The sequence below is a fragment of the Paramisgurnus dabryanus genome, chromosome 10, assembly GCF_030506205.2.
Source record: "Paramisgurnus dabryanus chromosome 10, PD_genome_1.1, whole genome shotgun sequence".
NCBI lineage: Eukaryota > Metazoa > Chordata > Actinopteri > Cypriniformes > Cobitidae > Paramisgurnus > Paramisgurnus dabryanus.
Genome location: NC_133346.1, coordinates 35,144,436 through 35,156,798, shown reverse-complemented (window position 1 = coordinate 35,156,798; position 12,363 = coordinate 35,144,436). Strand labels below are relative to the sequence as shown.

At 42.4% G+C, this 12,363-nt stretch overlaps 1 long non-coding RNA gene across 2 annotated transcripts; it reads left to right on the top strand.

Moving 5' to 3' along the window:
- The first annotated feature begins 7,445 nt into the window (after window positions 1-7,445).
- Window positions 7,446-9,459, top strand: LOC135718433 (uncharacterized). 2 transcript variants are annotated; one of them, XR_010520790.2, is made up of 5 exons: window positions 7,446-7,909; window positions 8,413-8,506; window positions 8,606-8,738; window positions 8,821-8,921; window positions 9,032-9,459. It is a non-coding gene; the product is annotated as an uncharacterized lncRNA (long non-coding RNA). The 2 variants fall into 2 exon arrangements; XR_010520789.2 differs by lacking the exon at window positions 7,446-7,909 and having other exon boundaries at window positions 7,959-8,506.
- Window positions 9,460-12,363: the final 2,904 nt, after the last annotated feature.

The window sequence follows — 12,363 nt, the reverse complement described above, 5'->3', positions numbered from 1 at the left end:
AATCCGTTTGCACAGTAACACGCGACATGTAACGTTTGATGGCCAGCCCGCCCGCGAATACACCGCCGCATCAAGTCTTCAAATGGAAACAAAAAGTCCAAAATGAAACCCGTGCATCGTTTTCAGGTGAGTTCACAAGCCTGTTAATATGTATAGCGTTGACTGCTGGCACCGCAAACTCATCTGTGTGATTTAAATAATATAACAATGTACCAGTTTGCATCTTCAATCGTTTAAATGACATGTGCTGCCTTGTGTTTTGAAGCATGGTAAATATATATATGCTAAAGACGTTGTTTTATAACTTATATGCTAACTACAAGGGTCTGTGTCCTTATTTATTATTTGAATTAACTAAACTTGCTTAACTGAATTGAGTGTTAAATCAATCAAACAGCTGTATTATTAAGAACATAACCATACATACAAACTTTTGCTTTTGTTAATAGACATCTGATGTTTCTTAAAGCTGGCTTTTAATTTACTTAGAAGAAAGATATTTAGTAATTCTCCAAAATTGCTTGGATTTATAGTGACACATAAAATTAGCTTTGTCACATTATAGTGCCATTAGCTGAACAAATACAGATATACTATATTGCATATTTGTATAATTTTAGTTTGTGTTGCTGTCAAAATACAATTATAAATGATAACAATAGCATTTTAATAAAGTGCTATAGCATTTTAATAAAGTGCTATTCTCACACATAGCCTACTATAGTTGTGATTTTGTTGTTGTTTTTGAACTAAAGGTGGCACGGGCACCACCGTAAAAGTCAGCTTATGGCACCCATCTGACCAGCAGTGGCCCTGTGTGTGTGTTTCTGCTTAGACTACTCTGTTTTAATTAGACTTTAATGTAGACTCTTTACCTACAGTCAAGTCACTCACTCAGAGGTTAAATAAAATTAAGTAAAATATATATCTTCAAATCATGTAAATTCCAATCAGAGCATCTTCCATGTCTGAAATGGATGTATTCTTATATCTATAAGGTATAATATAACAAGATAACTTTTTTTAATGGGTTTGGCTAAAAGAAAATTTTGGTTTTGTCTATACTACTGCTAGGTACTTATACTATATTGACTGGGTTAAATAGAATTGCATTACTAAAAAGAGACAAAAATAAAATTTTCATTGACTAAAACTAGACTAAAAATGTCACCAGTTTTCGTCGACTAAAACTAGACGAAAATAGTCAAGGATAATTCTGACTAAATAAGACTAAAATGCCCAGACTTTTAGTCGACTAAAACTTGACTAGACTCAAAAGAGTATGAACTGACTAAAACTAATAAAAACTAAAATGTCAGCTTGACACAAAGACTAGACTAAAACTAAAATTAAAACAGGCCGCCAAACACAACACTAATGTACACTTACTCCAAAATAGATTATAATAGACCAATAGTCCAGTTAGTCTAATTTAGAGCAAATCCCTGTGTAGTAAATGTGTAATTACTTGAAATTTGACTATGGCCTGGAAGGTATAATTTGAAGAAAGGCAAGTCTAACTAAGCAACACATGTCCACTTACTCCAAAATAGATTATATTAGACCAGTACTCTAATTTATAGCAAATCACTGTTTAGTAAATTTGTAATTACTTGAAATGTGGCTATGGCCTTGAAGGTATAATTTAAAGTAGGGCAAGTCTAACTAAGCAACACATGTACACTCCAAAATAGATTATAAAAGACCAATAGGCCAGTAGTCAAATTTATAGCAAATCACTGTGTAGTAAATGTGTAATTACTTGAAATTTGACTATGGCCTGGAAGGTATAATTTAAAGTAAGGCAAGTCTAACCAAGCTACACATGTACACTTACTCCAAAATAGATTATAATAGACCAATAGTCCAGTTAGTCTAATTTATAGCAAATCACTGTGTAGCAAATGTGTAAATACTTGTAATTTGACTATAGACTTGAAGGTATAACTTGAAGTAAGGCAAGTCTATCTAAGCAACACATGTATACTTAGTCCAAAATAGATCATATTAGACCAGTAGTCTAATTTATAGCAAATCACTGTGTAGTAAATGTGTAATTACTTGAAATTTGACTATGACCTTGAAGGTATAATTTAAAGTAAGGCAAGTCTAACTAAGCAACACATGTACACTTACTCCAAAATAGATTATAATAGACCAGTACTCTAATTTATAACAAATCACTGTGTAGTAAATGTGTAATTACTTGAAATGTGGCTATGGCCTTGAAGTTATAATTTAAAGTAGGGCAAGTCTAACTAAGCTACACATGTACACTTACTCCAAAATAGATTATAATAGACCAGTACTCTAATTTATAGCAAATCACTGTGTAGTAAATGTGTAATTACTTGAAATTTTGACTATGACCTTGAAGGTATAATTTAAAGCAAGGGAACCTAGTGGGTTCATGTCAAAAATGCCATTCATTTAGTTTGCCAAAGTACCCATATTGCGGGCGAGGGATCGTACGCCTTTCGTGTCAACCATGGTTAAACCGGTTCCGGAATGTACACTTTTGGATTTTCAGAGGGTTTGCCTAGAAGGCAAATTCTACCAGGTGACGGACACCTCTAGGGGTGCCATTGAGTTGCGGGACCACCCCCCTCGACCCCCCCAAGCCCCCCCGTCCACGGGACCACTATTTGTCCATTTGCCCATTATTGGTCCGGATTTAGCGCCACACTCCTCCGGACCCCCGGACACGCCCCCTGACACGGACCCACTATTTGTCCATTTGCCCATTATTGGTGCGGATTGACCCCCTGACCCCACCTGGGAAACGGTCCGAACCCCAAACGGACGTCACGGGCCCGGCTTACCTACCCTCACGTGCCCTGTAGCGCAGAGTTCGACGCGAAAATGCCGTCCCTGTCCGTTTTTGCTCAATTTGGACCGTAGCTTTGCCAGACCACCCCTACCCCCTCCTCCTCCACCGGCTGTAAGCTTGCCAGTCGTTCATTTCGAGATCCGGCACGTCTCGGGGTCCTGGGGACGTAGCGACACGAACCAGGTACGAAAAATAACATTGCTTTAATGGAGACGTGTCAGTGCCGTCACGCAGCCACGCAAGGCTTCGAAACGCACATGGTATTCCAGTGTCGACTTGCCAACCCTTGCCCTAGGCGTTTTGCGATCGCACTGGGAGGCACAGCAAGGGCGCTGTGAGCACGGCGTACGCCGAATGCGCGCGGACTTTGGAGGCATCGTGCACGGGCCCTCTGCCGGACCGCCTGCCAAATTTCGGGCGCCTGGGACTTTTCCAGGCTTCGGGGGGGCACTGACAGTTTCCAGCTAAATCTGCGGGTTCGCGGACGGGGTCGGATCAGGTCGAAATTCGGCACCCGCGCGCTTGGGGTCCCCACCGTATGGCCCCTCGAAGCGCAGACCCCTGGGACCTTCAGAAAAAAGTAAGCGAAACGGCGCTCGAATGGCAAACAACATGGTGTAGTGGTCTGGGCCATCAAGAGGATCATGATAAGTGATTTTGAGAACATTTGGACAACCTTGTCTTATTTTGGAGCTACGTTCTCCAGATTCGGATATGTCGATCGGGGGCCCCCCAGAGGTCATCTGACACCGCGCGGGGTCACGAGGAGTGCATCCGCAAACCCATTACGGAAAAATGCATTGGTTTAATGGAAAAGTGTTGCGACCCCCGCGCGGTCCCCGAACGTCGCGCAGCCCCGATACGGCCCTTGTAACATCCCACCTGGGACCCGGCTGGGGACGCCGAAGGATGCGACCGAGAGCCTATCGCAAGCAGAGTTACGAACCCTAAAACTGGAATTTACGCCGGTCCTGTGCGCACGCGGCGCGCCGAATTTGGCGAGCTTACGACTTTTCCCGTCCTCGCGGGAGACCCAACAGTTTCCCGCGATCCGGCACGCGGGTTCGTGTCGGGTTCCGATCGGGCCGAAACTCGAGCGACGTTCGGAAGAAGAGTTGTAGGGCCGTATCTAGCGCGGCCAGTCGCGAAGACTCCGATTCGACCGGGACGCGCGCGGGTTTCCTCGACCGGACGGCCTCTCTGCGGAACGCCGTGTCGCGGCCGAGACCCCTTCGCGACTCGACCTGCCTGCCCTAGTTTTAAGGTTTTCGACAGGGCATAACGCGCGTGCGCCTGGGTTTGGGATATGTTTCGCTAGAGCTCTCCGGCAGCCCGGGCACCGATTTCGGCGACCTTTCGACTTTTCCCAGCCTCGCGGGAGACCTGACAGTTTCCCGCTATTAGTTCGTGCCGGAGTCGGATCGGGTCAAAAATCGAAAACTCGAGGCCTGAGGCCTATGCGAAAAATAATGGGGGAATTTGATGTTTTCGGACGGCGGCCAAATTTTTTATTTCGCGCCACGATGCCCGTCTTTGGATATGTCGTAGAGGGGCACTCGGTGAGCCAGGGCCCCGAACTTGGGGCCCTTCTGGGGCCCTTCGGTGAGGCTGCAAAAATCCTCATTTTTTCACGTTTTTTGTATGGGATGTGAAAATTTGTCACCAGGAAACAAGTTTAAACATCAGAAAAGTGTGAAAAAGGCAAACGTTTAGGGCTTTATTGCTCGGCCCAAGCCCCCTTGACCTTTCCAACGAGCCTAAGGTCGAGGGCAAGACACTATCGGGGGCGGAGCTAGGGGCATTTGAATGTAAAAGCTCAAACTTTGAAGGGGCTCAAAGTTTGGGGCTCTTTTACTCGGCCTGGGAAGGTCGTAGAGACTCGAACGAGAGTTCGTTGGAAAGCCCTGGACTCTCGGGGGCGGAGCTAGGGGCATTTGAATGGGAGGATAAATGTCGTTATATCTCGTGGCTGGTGTCGTTGAAAAGGGGAAGAAGAGACTTTTCGAACGAGCCTACCCTCGAGTCTGGCCAACGTTTGGGGGAGGAGCTAGGGGCATTTGAATATGAAGACAAATTCGTTATATCTTTGGAAGGGGATCCTAGAGACTGTGGGGTCGGATCGTTTTGAAGGGGGCGACGAGACCTTTCCGATGACACCAACCCCACCTCTCTACGACCTCCCTGGGCCGAGATATTTTTTTTGTGTTTTTTCTTTAATTGTTTCCAAGGGGATCCATCCCAGGATACGTCTCTACGACATTCCTGGGCCGATTTAGTATTTTTGTGTTTTTACTTAAATTGTTTCCAAGGGGCTGCACCCCAGGAGAGTCTAAGTCGAGTTGGGTAGCTTGTGACTTTCAGGGTCTGAAATAGCAGGAAAAGTTAAACGATTGATTTTCGGGTCTAAAAAATCAAATATACACGAAAGTCAATCCTTTTCACTTTTCTATCTAATAAAGGCCGGAGAATAGATAGAAAAGTGAATTATTTGAGTTTCAGTTTATATCGATGAGCCAGTGCTCCGCCCCCTTTGCAAGGAGTATATAAGCTTAGAGCTCAAGTGACCTCCCCATTCTTCTATTTCTCTATGCTAAACCATTCTGTTTCGACATGTATTCAAAGTACCCATTGTGTGGTCGGGACTATGCGCAGCTTATTCACACGGGGCGTAAGCGTTGACAGTTCCCATTCACTTTTAATGGGTGACGTCAAGCGTTGGCGAACTGAATTGTGGATCCGTCGGCGCCGCGTCAGTGCCGTTGCTCGCGGCAGAAGTTGAACATTTCTCAACTTTTCAAGCGGCAACGTGTGCGTCAGCCAATCATATCGCCTTATGCAAATAACCTAGGCAGAGCCAGCCAATTACGTTTATAGAAGACCGGAGCTTGTGTTGTGGCCACAGTAATTGGCTGTTGGCCACGCTTCAGACAAGCCTTCCATTAAGCGTTAACGCTTACGCCCCGTGTGAATGTACCATTAGCCAGCACCTGAAGGTGTTGCATGGAGTAGTTAATGTGGAGGAGAGACGCCTCCTTTTGCGCTCGAATCCGGCCGGGTCAACGTCCGTCAGGACTCGCGACAGGCTGAGGGCGGCCAAAGCGACAGGCTTAGGGCGGCCAATGCCAATCTTAATGATCAGGTTGACACCCTCACGTCTTCCTTCGCGGAGCTCACCAAGAGATACAAAAAGTTACTGCGTCGGCAGACGGCAGGGCCGTGGCAGGAACTCCGGAGGGTCACCAAGAAGCTGATGAGCGCTCTGGAGGCTCCGGTGTCTCCGGACCGGGAGGAGGCACCACCGGAGGCCACCGGAGACTCCCCTCCAGAGGTAGCTCCTAGGCCCATTACGCCCACCCCGCAACAGCAACGCGAGGAGGAGGAGGAAGAGACCACTGGCCCTCAGTTTCCTGATCACGTGGTCGCCCTTAGTGAGTAGCAGTCTTTATTCCCAGCGACCTCCTCCTGCCGATAGTTTATAATGCTAATGTTTATCTCTCTCTCTCTCTCCAGACGAACTCGTGATGGCCTTCAGGCGTCACCAGGAGGGCCCGGACCCGAGCAGGAAACTGAGGGAAAACATCACAAGTAAAGTTTTCAGGATCAGGGCCTTCGTGGCACACATGGCGGAGGGGAAAAGCAGACTGGCCACGTTAGCATTTTTGGATGACCCTGAGAGGATCAGGAAGTAAGTTCCGGTCCTTGTTGTCTTTCTGCTGTCGTTTTGACGCAGGCGGGGCGCTATTAACTCTCGTTTCTCTTTGTGTGTGTCCGCAGGTGGGTGACCAATCTCAGGGCGTCTAAAATGACGGAGACCACTTTGAATCATTATCTCAACAAAGATTTCGACTGTTCCTGGCACTGTGCGACCGGCTGGTGGGCGGGCGGGACGCCCGGCTGTTTTTTTTCACATCCACACCCAACCCCTGTAAGAGCCTGAATAACTACTTTCAGGGGGCTTGGGTGTGGATGGGCCTGCCGGGGAAACCGACATTTATGGACATGCGGACCTCCATCGCCACCCACGTAAGCGCCGAACACCTGTGATATCGGTAGATTTCGCTTGTACGTACGCTCGCGACTGACCCTTTGTGTTCTTCTCTCTTTCACAGTCCCGGAACACTCACTCGAAGGCCGACCGTGATAAAGTGGCAAAATTCATGTGTCACGACACCTCCACGGCCGACAGGTTCTATGCCATGAACCTGAACGTGGAGCACCGTCGGCTCTTCGAGGGAGCATTGGTGGGGGAGGAGGTCAGTCGGGCAAGGGCAAACCTCAGGTGGGCCATGGAAAAGGCCAGAAAGTAGTAACGAGATTGTTCCAATGTTCTGTGTTGCGTGTTCTTTAAATGTGTTCTTTGTGTTGTGTGTGTTTTTATAAATAAAGGTTCATGTTCTTTTAAAAAATGACTGACTTGTCTACATTTCTGGTTTTGACAATAATAAATTCAGAGTAATCAAACAACACTTAAGTAAAATAGCTTTATTTGAATACCAGCATTTTTTATTAATTAAAGAGCACCTATTATGGGATACACGTTTTTAAACATCATTTTGTGTGTAAGTGTGTATTAGTACATGCTAACGATATTCAAAAAGTACATACCTCGAAGAAAACGATGACGCGAGTTATCGTCTCTAACGTTCGAGGACTACAAAAAACACTCGGATTGTAGGCAACAGTTTACTTCCTGGGATTAGTGACGTAGATAAGACCAACATTATCATAGTTCAGCCCTCTCTGCTTTGCTTGGGTACGCCCTCAAAGACGAGGGTGGGGAGCGCCGAGTCAGAAGAGAGCTAAAATGGCGGAGGTTGGGAGTCCCTGCTTTTACTCTGTTTGCAAACTCTTGTTTCATCGTTTAAGCGATTAAATCTCTCGAGTAGACGCTGTCTCTTTAGATGCGAGGGCAAAATAGCACTTTATGGACTTACACAGAGGACATCATGTTTAATATGGTTCCGGAAAAATCCAGTCAGAAGTTGTTCACGGAGTTTTCACAATAACTGCTTCTCATGAACCGAAGCTGGACGTCTCCTCCTGAAAGTTGGATTACTGTGCACTTCTGGATCACAGGCTGTAAGTATTCACGTTTATTATTTGCCTTTTACTGTACATTACGTAACCGGAGATTAACATAATGTGCGTGTAGAGCTAAGCTTGCAAGTGAACTGTTTTGTGTTGTAATACTGTATTTCATAAACAACGTACCATATTTACACACGTGTATGTTGAATTATGCAGACTATCGTTTTTTTTATCGATGTTGGTTAAGACATGTTTACAAACTTGCTAAGTTACCAGCTAAACTGTTACCGGTAAAATTTGTTCTCATGTTCAAACTCAAGAAACTTTAAGTACAGATGATTTGTTTAAAGTTATATGTATTTTACTGTTGTATTTACTTGAAGCTTTCTTAGATTTTGAAACGAAGTAAACACGTAATGTGTGTTGCTAATGTTGGGCCATGTAATACATTAACGTTTTAATGAATAGTCTAACGATTTATAGTCATGGTACTCTATTGTTATAATATGTCTTTTTGACTGAATACATGTTTGTTTTATTTGTCTATATCTTAGATTCGCAGCTGGACACATCCTTCTACACTGTATGCAAACATGCAACATCATAACACACAGTACAAGGAGTCAGACTGGCATATGAGGAGCAAAGGTGTGTAACACAAATTATGTATTTAGCTAATGAAACCACTACCAGTCTTAAATGTATAACTGATGATGACAAAGTTTTTTTTTCTCTGCATAATCATAGGAACCCAGACAGTAGCATCGTTTCACAATGTTTCCATCACCATCATCAGTGGATGCCTTTGCCGTCCGTACCCTGAGATTTCAGATTTGCAGCAAAAAAAATTGATTTTCTCATTTATTGGAATGCTATGCAGGTATTTAAGTATTTTAGTAACTGTGTTAAATAAAGTAGTATTTACTTTTACAATAAATTTATGCTTGCTTATATTTTTACAGGTTGTACCTTGCAGCCATCCATTACAATGTCACCAAGCCGTAACAAAAGCAGGAGAGGGAAAGTACAAGGCTATGTTCCCAAAACACACAAATGACATACCGTAAGCAGTAATGTTTTATTTCAAATACATTCATAATTAAAAACTTAATGTATGAAGCAGGGAAATAAATGATCAAAACAAAAGATTTATTGACTGCAATATTTGTACAGTTATGTGGATGATGTGATCAGGCGTGTGTTTGCTGAGGTATTTGAAGATAAGCTGAAGGAAACCCCGATTCCAATGGACCTGGCATCACAGTTTGAGAGACCTTCAAAGGAGGACGTGATTGCATGCCATCTTCAGTGCAGGGGTCGTTGGAAGCCAACATTCCGATCAGGAAGCTCCAAGCATATCTGGAGAACAACACACGACAGGATGATAACCCTAAAGTGTCATCTTAGATAGCATCAGCTGACAAAGCTTTGATATGCCATTTATCTGAATAGATAGCTGTAAGAAGTGAATTGAACAATTTTTGAAAGAAGAGCACAATATGGTTACTTAAGTATGTTTATTTGTATATTGTTTAACATTTAAATATATATTTGTAATAAATAAACTTTTGACTGACTACTATATTTTCTTTAAAGTTACATCTTTTGTTCTTTTGGGTACTTTGTTACTATAATAATACTTTAGTGTTATTGGTTTAAAAATGTAATAAAACTTACTCTAGTCCTGCGCCTCAAAGGCTTATAGTCGGTACAATAAATGTACTGTGTGTAGGGATTTAGACAATTTGTGCAAAACCTGGATGATGAATCACGCAGGTAAGAGGCCCTGGAACCTGTTGCATTCTCCTTAAAACCTAGTAAGTAAAAACATAGCACAGTCTTTCATAATAAAGTTTACCATAGTAAAATAATGTAGAACTAACATTCATTTCAATTAATACTTTCTTTGTGCTACATTTGGTGTTTCCATATAGCTTGCACAGTAAAATAGTATGTAAGCAGTATTTTATAATTAAGTTTACTATAGTAAAATAATGTAGAAATTACCAAGTGAAATCGTTTTATAATCATTTCAACAAATACTTTATATGTGCTACATTTGGTGTTTCCATATAGTTTGCACAGTAATACAGTATGTAAGCAGTCTTTAATAATAAATTTTACTAGAGTAAAATAATGTAGAAATTACCAAGTGAAATCGTTTTATAATCATTTCAACAAATACTTTCTATGTGCTACATTTGGTGTTTCCATATAGTTATGTAGTACGTTATAATTACCTTTTGGATGTCTTTGCAACACATTTTCGTCTTCGTTTAGCATTCTGGCAGAGCTAAGTACACCTAAAAAAGTTAAATCCAATCGCATTCATTGACGGAGATCGTTTATATCGTAACGGCCTTCTGAACTCTCTGGATCGAGCTCGAAGTGGTAAGGCAGTACAGACAACATCGTTTATAGAGAAATATAGCGCTTGTTTACGTTGCCTCTGAGGCTGTGACTCTCAGTCAGAATCTGTGTCAACCCACGCGTAGTCAGGGGCGTAACCTTTCAAACACATGCCGAACCCAGCTGACCAATAACAGTTGAGTAGTCATCTGACCAATCCGATTACGCTAGACATTTTGGGAGGCGGAGACAGGAACTAAACCGAGCGTTTTCCAGACAGTGGGAAATCGGTGAGGTATGTAAGCAATTTATAAGACTCACAATGCATTAGTTCAAGTTTTAATAACATGTATGTACTATGGGATATTGCAATAACGTGCTAACGTGCCAATTTATTAGCATAATTGGTGCTCTTTAATACAATCGTTAGCAAAGAGAATCCAAAGGAATAAACAAAAAATAACTAACATAAAACAATTATTAAACAATTTATTACAGACCTGTAAACTCCTCAGAGTAAAAAAGGTGACAGTGTCGTGCGCACAGGCTTTGCTTATTTTTTGTGATTTTAATATGATTCTGAGCAGGACTTAAAAATCTGCATACTTTAATCAAAAATCAATGTTAAAACATCCTTGAGGCTTAAGGAGAACGACACATTTAATATTTTACATTTTTTTTTATTTACAACTCACGGAAACGCCTGGAAGTGTTGTGAAGCATGAGACTGAAATAAAAAAAACAACAAGAGACAGACAGAAATGAAAAAACAAAAATATTTTGCTGATGTTCGCGAAAGCTTCGTGCGACAGAGCCACTTTGTCCTCAGCCGGCATCTGTGCAAGGTTGACGATGACGGGCCATTGTGAATGGCAGTGAGTGCTCCCCCAAAGTGCCCAGAACCATTGCCTGAATGGTTCTGGGAAATTAAAATCATTAAAATATAACCTTGCAAACTATCATACATAGGACTAAAATGATAAAACAACGTGTCTCCATACTCTATGACTGATATGCAGTGAATATCAAAAATACATTTCTGTTCAATAATTATAGTAATAATGCATTTTATATGTAGGGCTCCTTACATTGAATAAACAATCTCAAAGTGGAAGTGTTCATAATGTAAATTCAACTAACAATACAATGTAAAGATTTTAAATGACAGACTTTGATGCAAAATCTAGTCCTTTATTATACAAAAATTTGCTGTTGGTGCATTAGCCTAGGACAACATGCTCGCCAGGTTGTTTTATCTAAATAGCCCTATGTTGTTAGAAATTACTGCTTACCAGGTAACTGTTACACAGCCACCAGGAATGAATGGGGCTAGGCTAAACCCTAACACATTCACAACGCGATGTACAAAGATTAAGTGCATGCACCGGAAAAAAAAATAGGTATGTATTAATTAGTCTAAGTTGAGGTAAGAACATAGTAAAATATTGAAAAACGGCGGTGTTTTCCTTTAACATTACTCTCGCATCAGCTATTGTGTAAACAGTCACATTTACCCACACCACGAATGACTGCCTTCGCAAGCGCGCACCACAGCCACTATGAATAAGTTATTCAGGGTAACGGTAGCTCAGAATTCGAGTAGTAACGTTAGCCGTATATCTCGGAACTCAGGGTAGATCACCTGGGTAACGATAAGCCTAGCTAACAATCGTCCTTGCTAAGTTAGCTAACATTAGTCATTTTGCTCGAAGCATAGGCAAACTTTATGCAAGGTCTACGTTTGTGCATTACTTGGCGTTAACTCGTTCCTAAAAATACAATATAAGAGGTAGCTAACGCTAATTAAATCAAGCAAACAAATAGTTGTTGTTTTTGCTCCAAAGAAGTTGACTTACCTCGAATAAGATAGTTCCTTCACGTTAAAAGTGTCCATCAGACTCGCGTGGTAGAGGTGTGTCTCTTATCCAAAGGACCGCACTGTCTTTAAGATTCTGAAGGAAGTGCTAAGATTCCGATTTGCCCAGAGAAAAGCAAGTGCTAAGATTCCGATTGGCCCAGAGAAATGTCAATTATAATAATTATCCAATAATGTTTGGCAATTCTAGCCCGCATGGCATTCAGATGAAGGGCAGCCTCTCGACCCCCCCCCACCTCAAAAAAAAAAAAACTCTCCGGTTCTACGCGATTCACGTGAA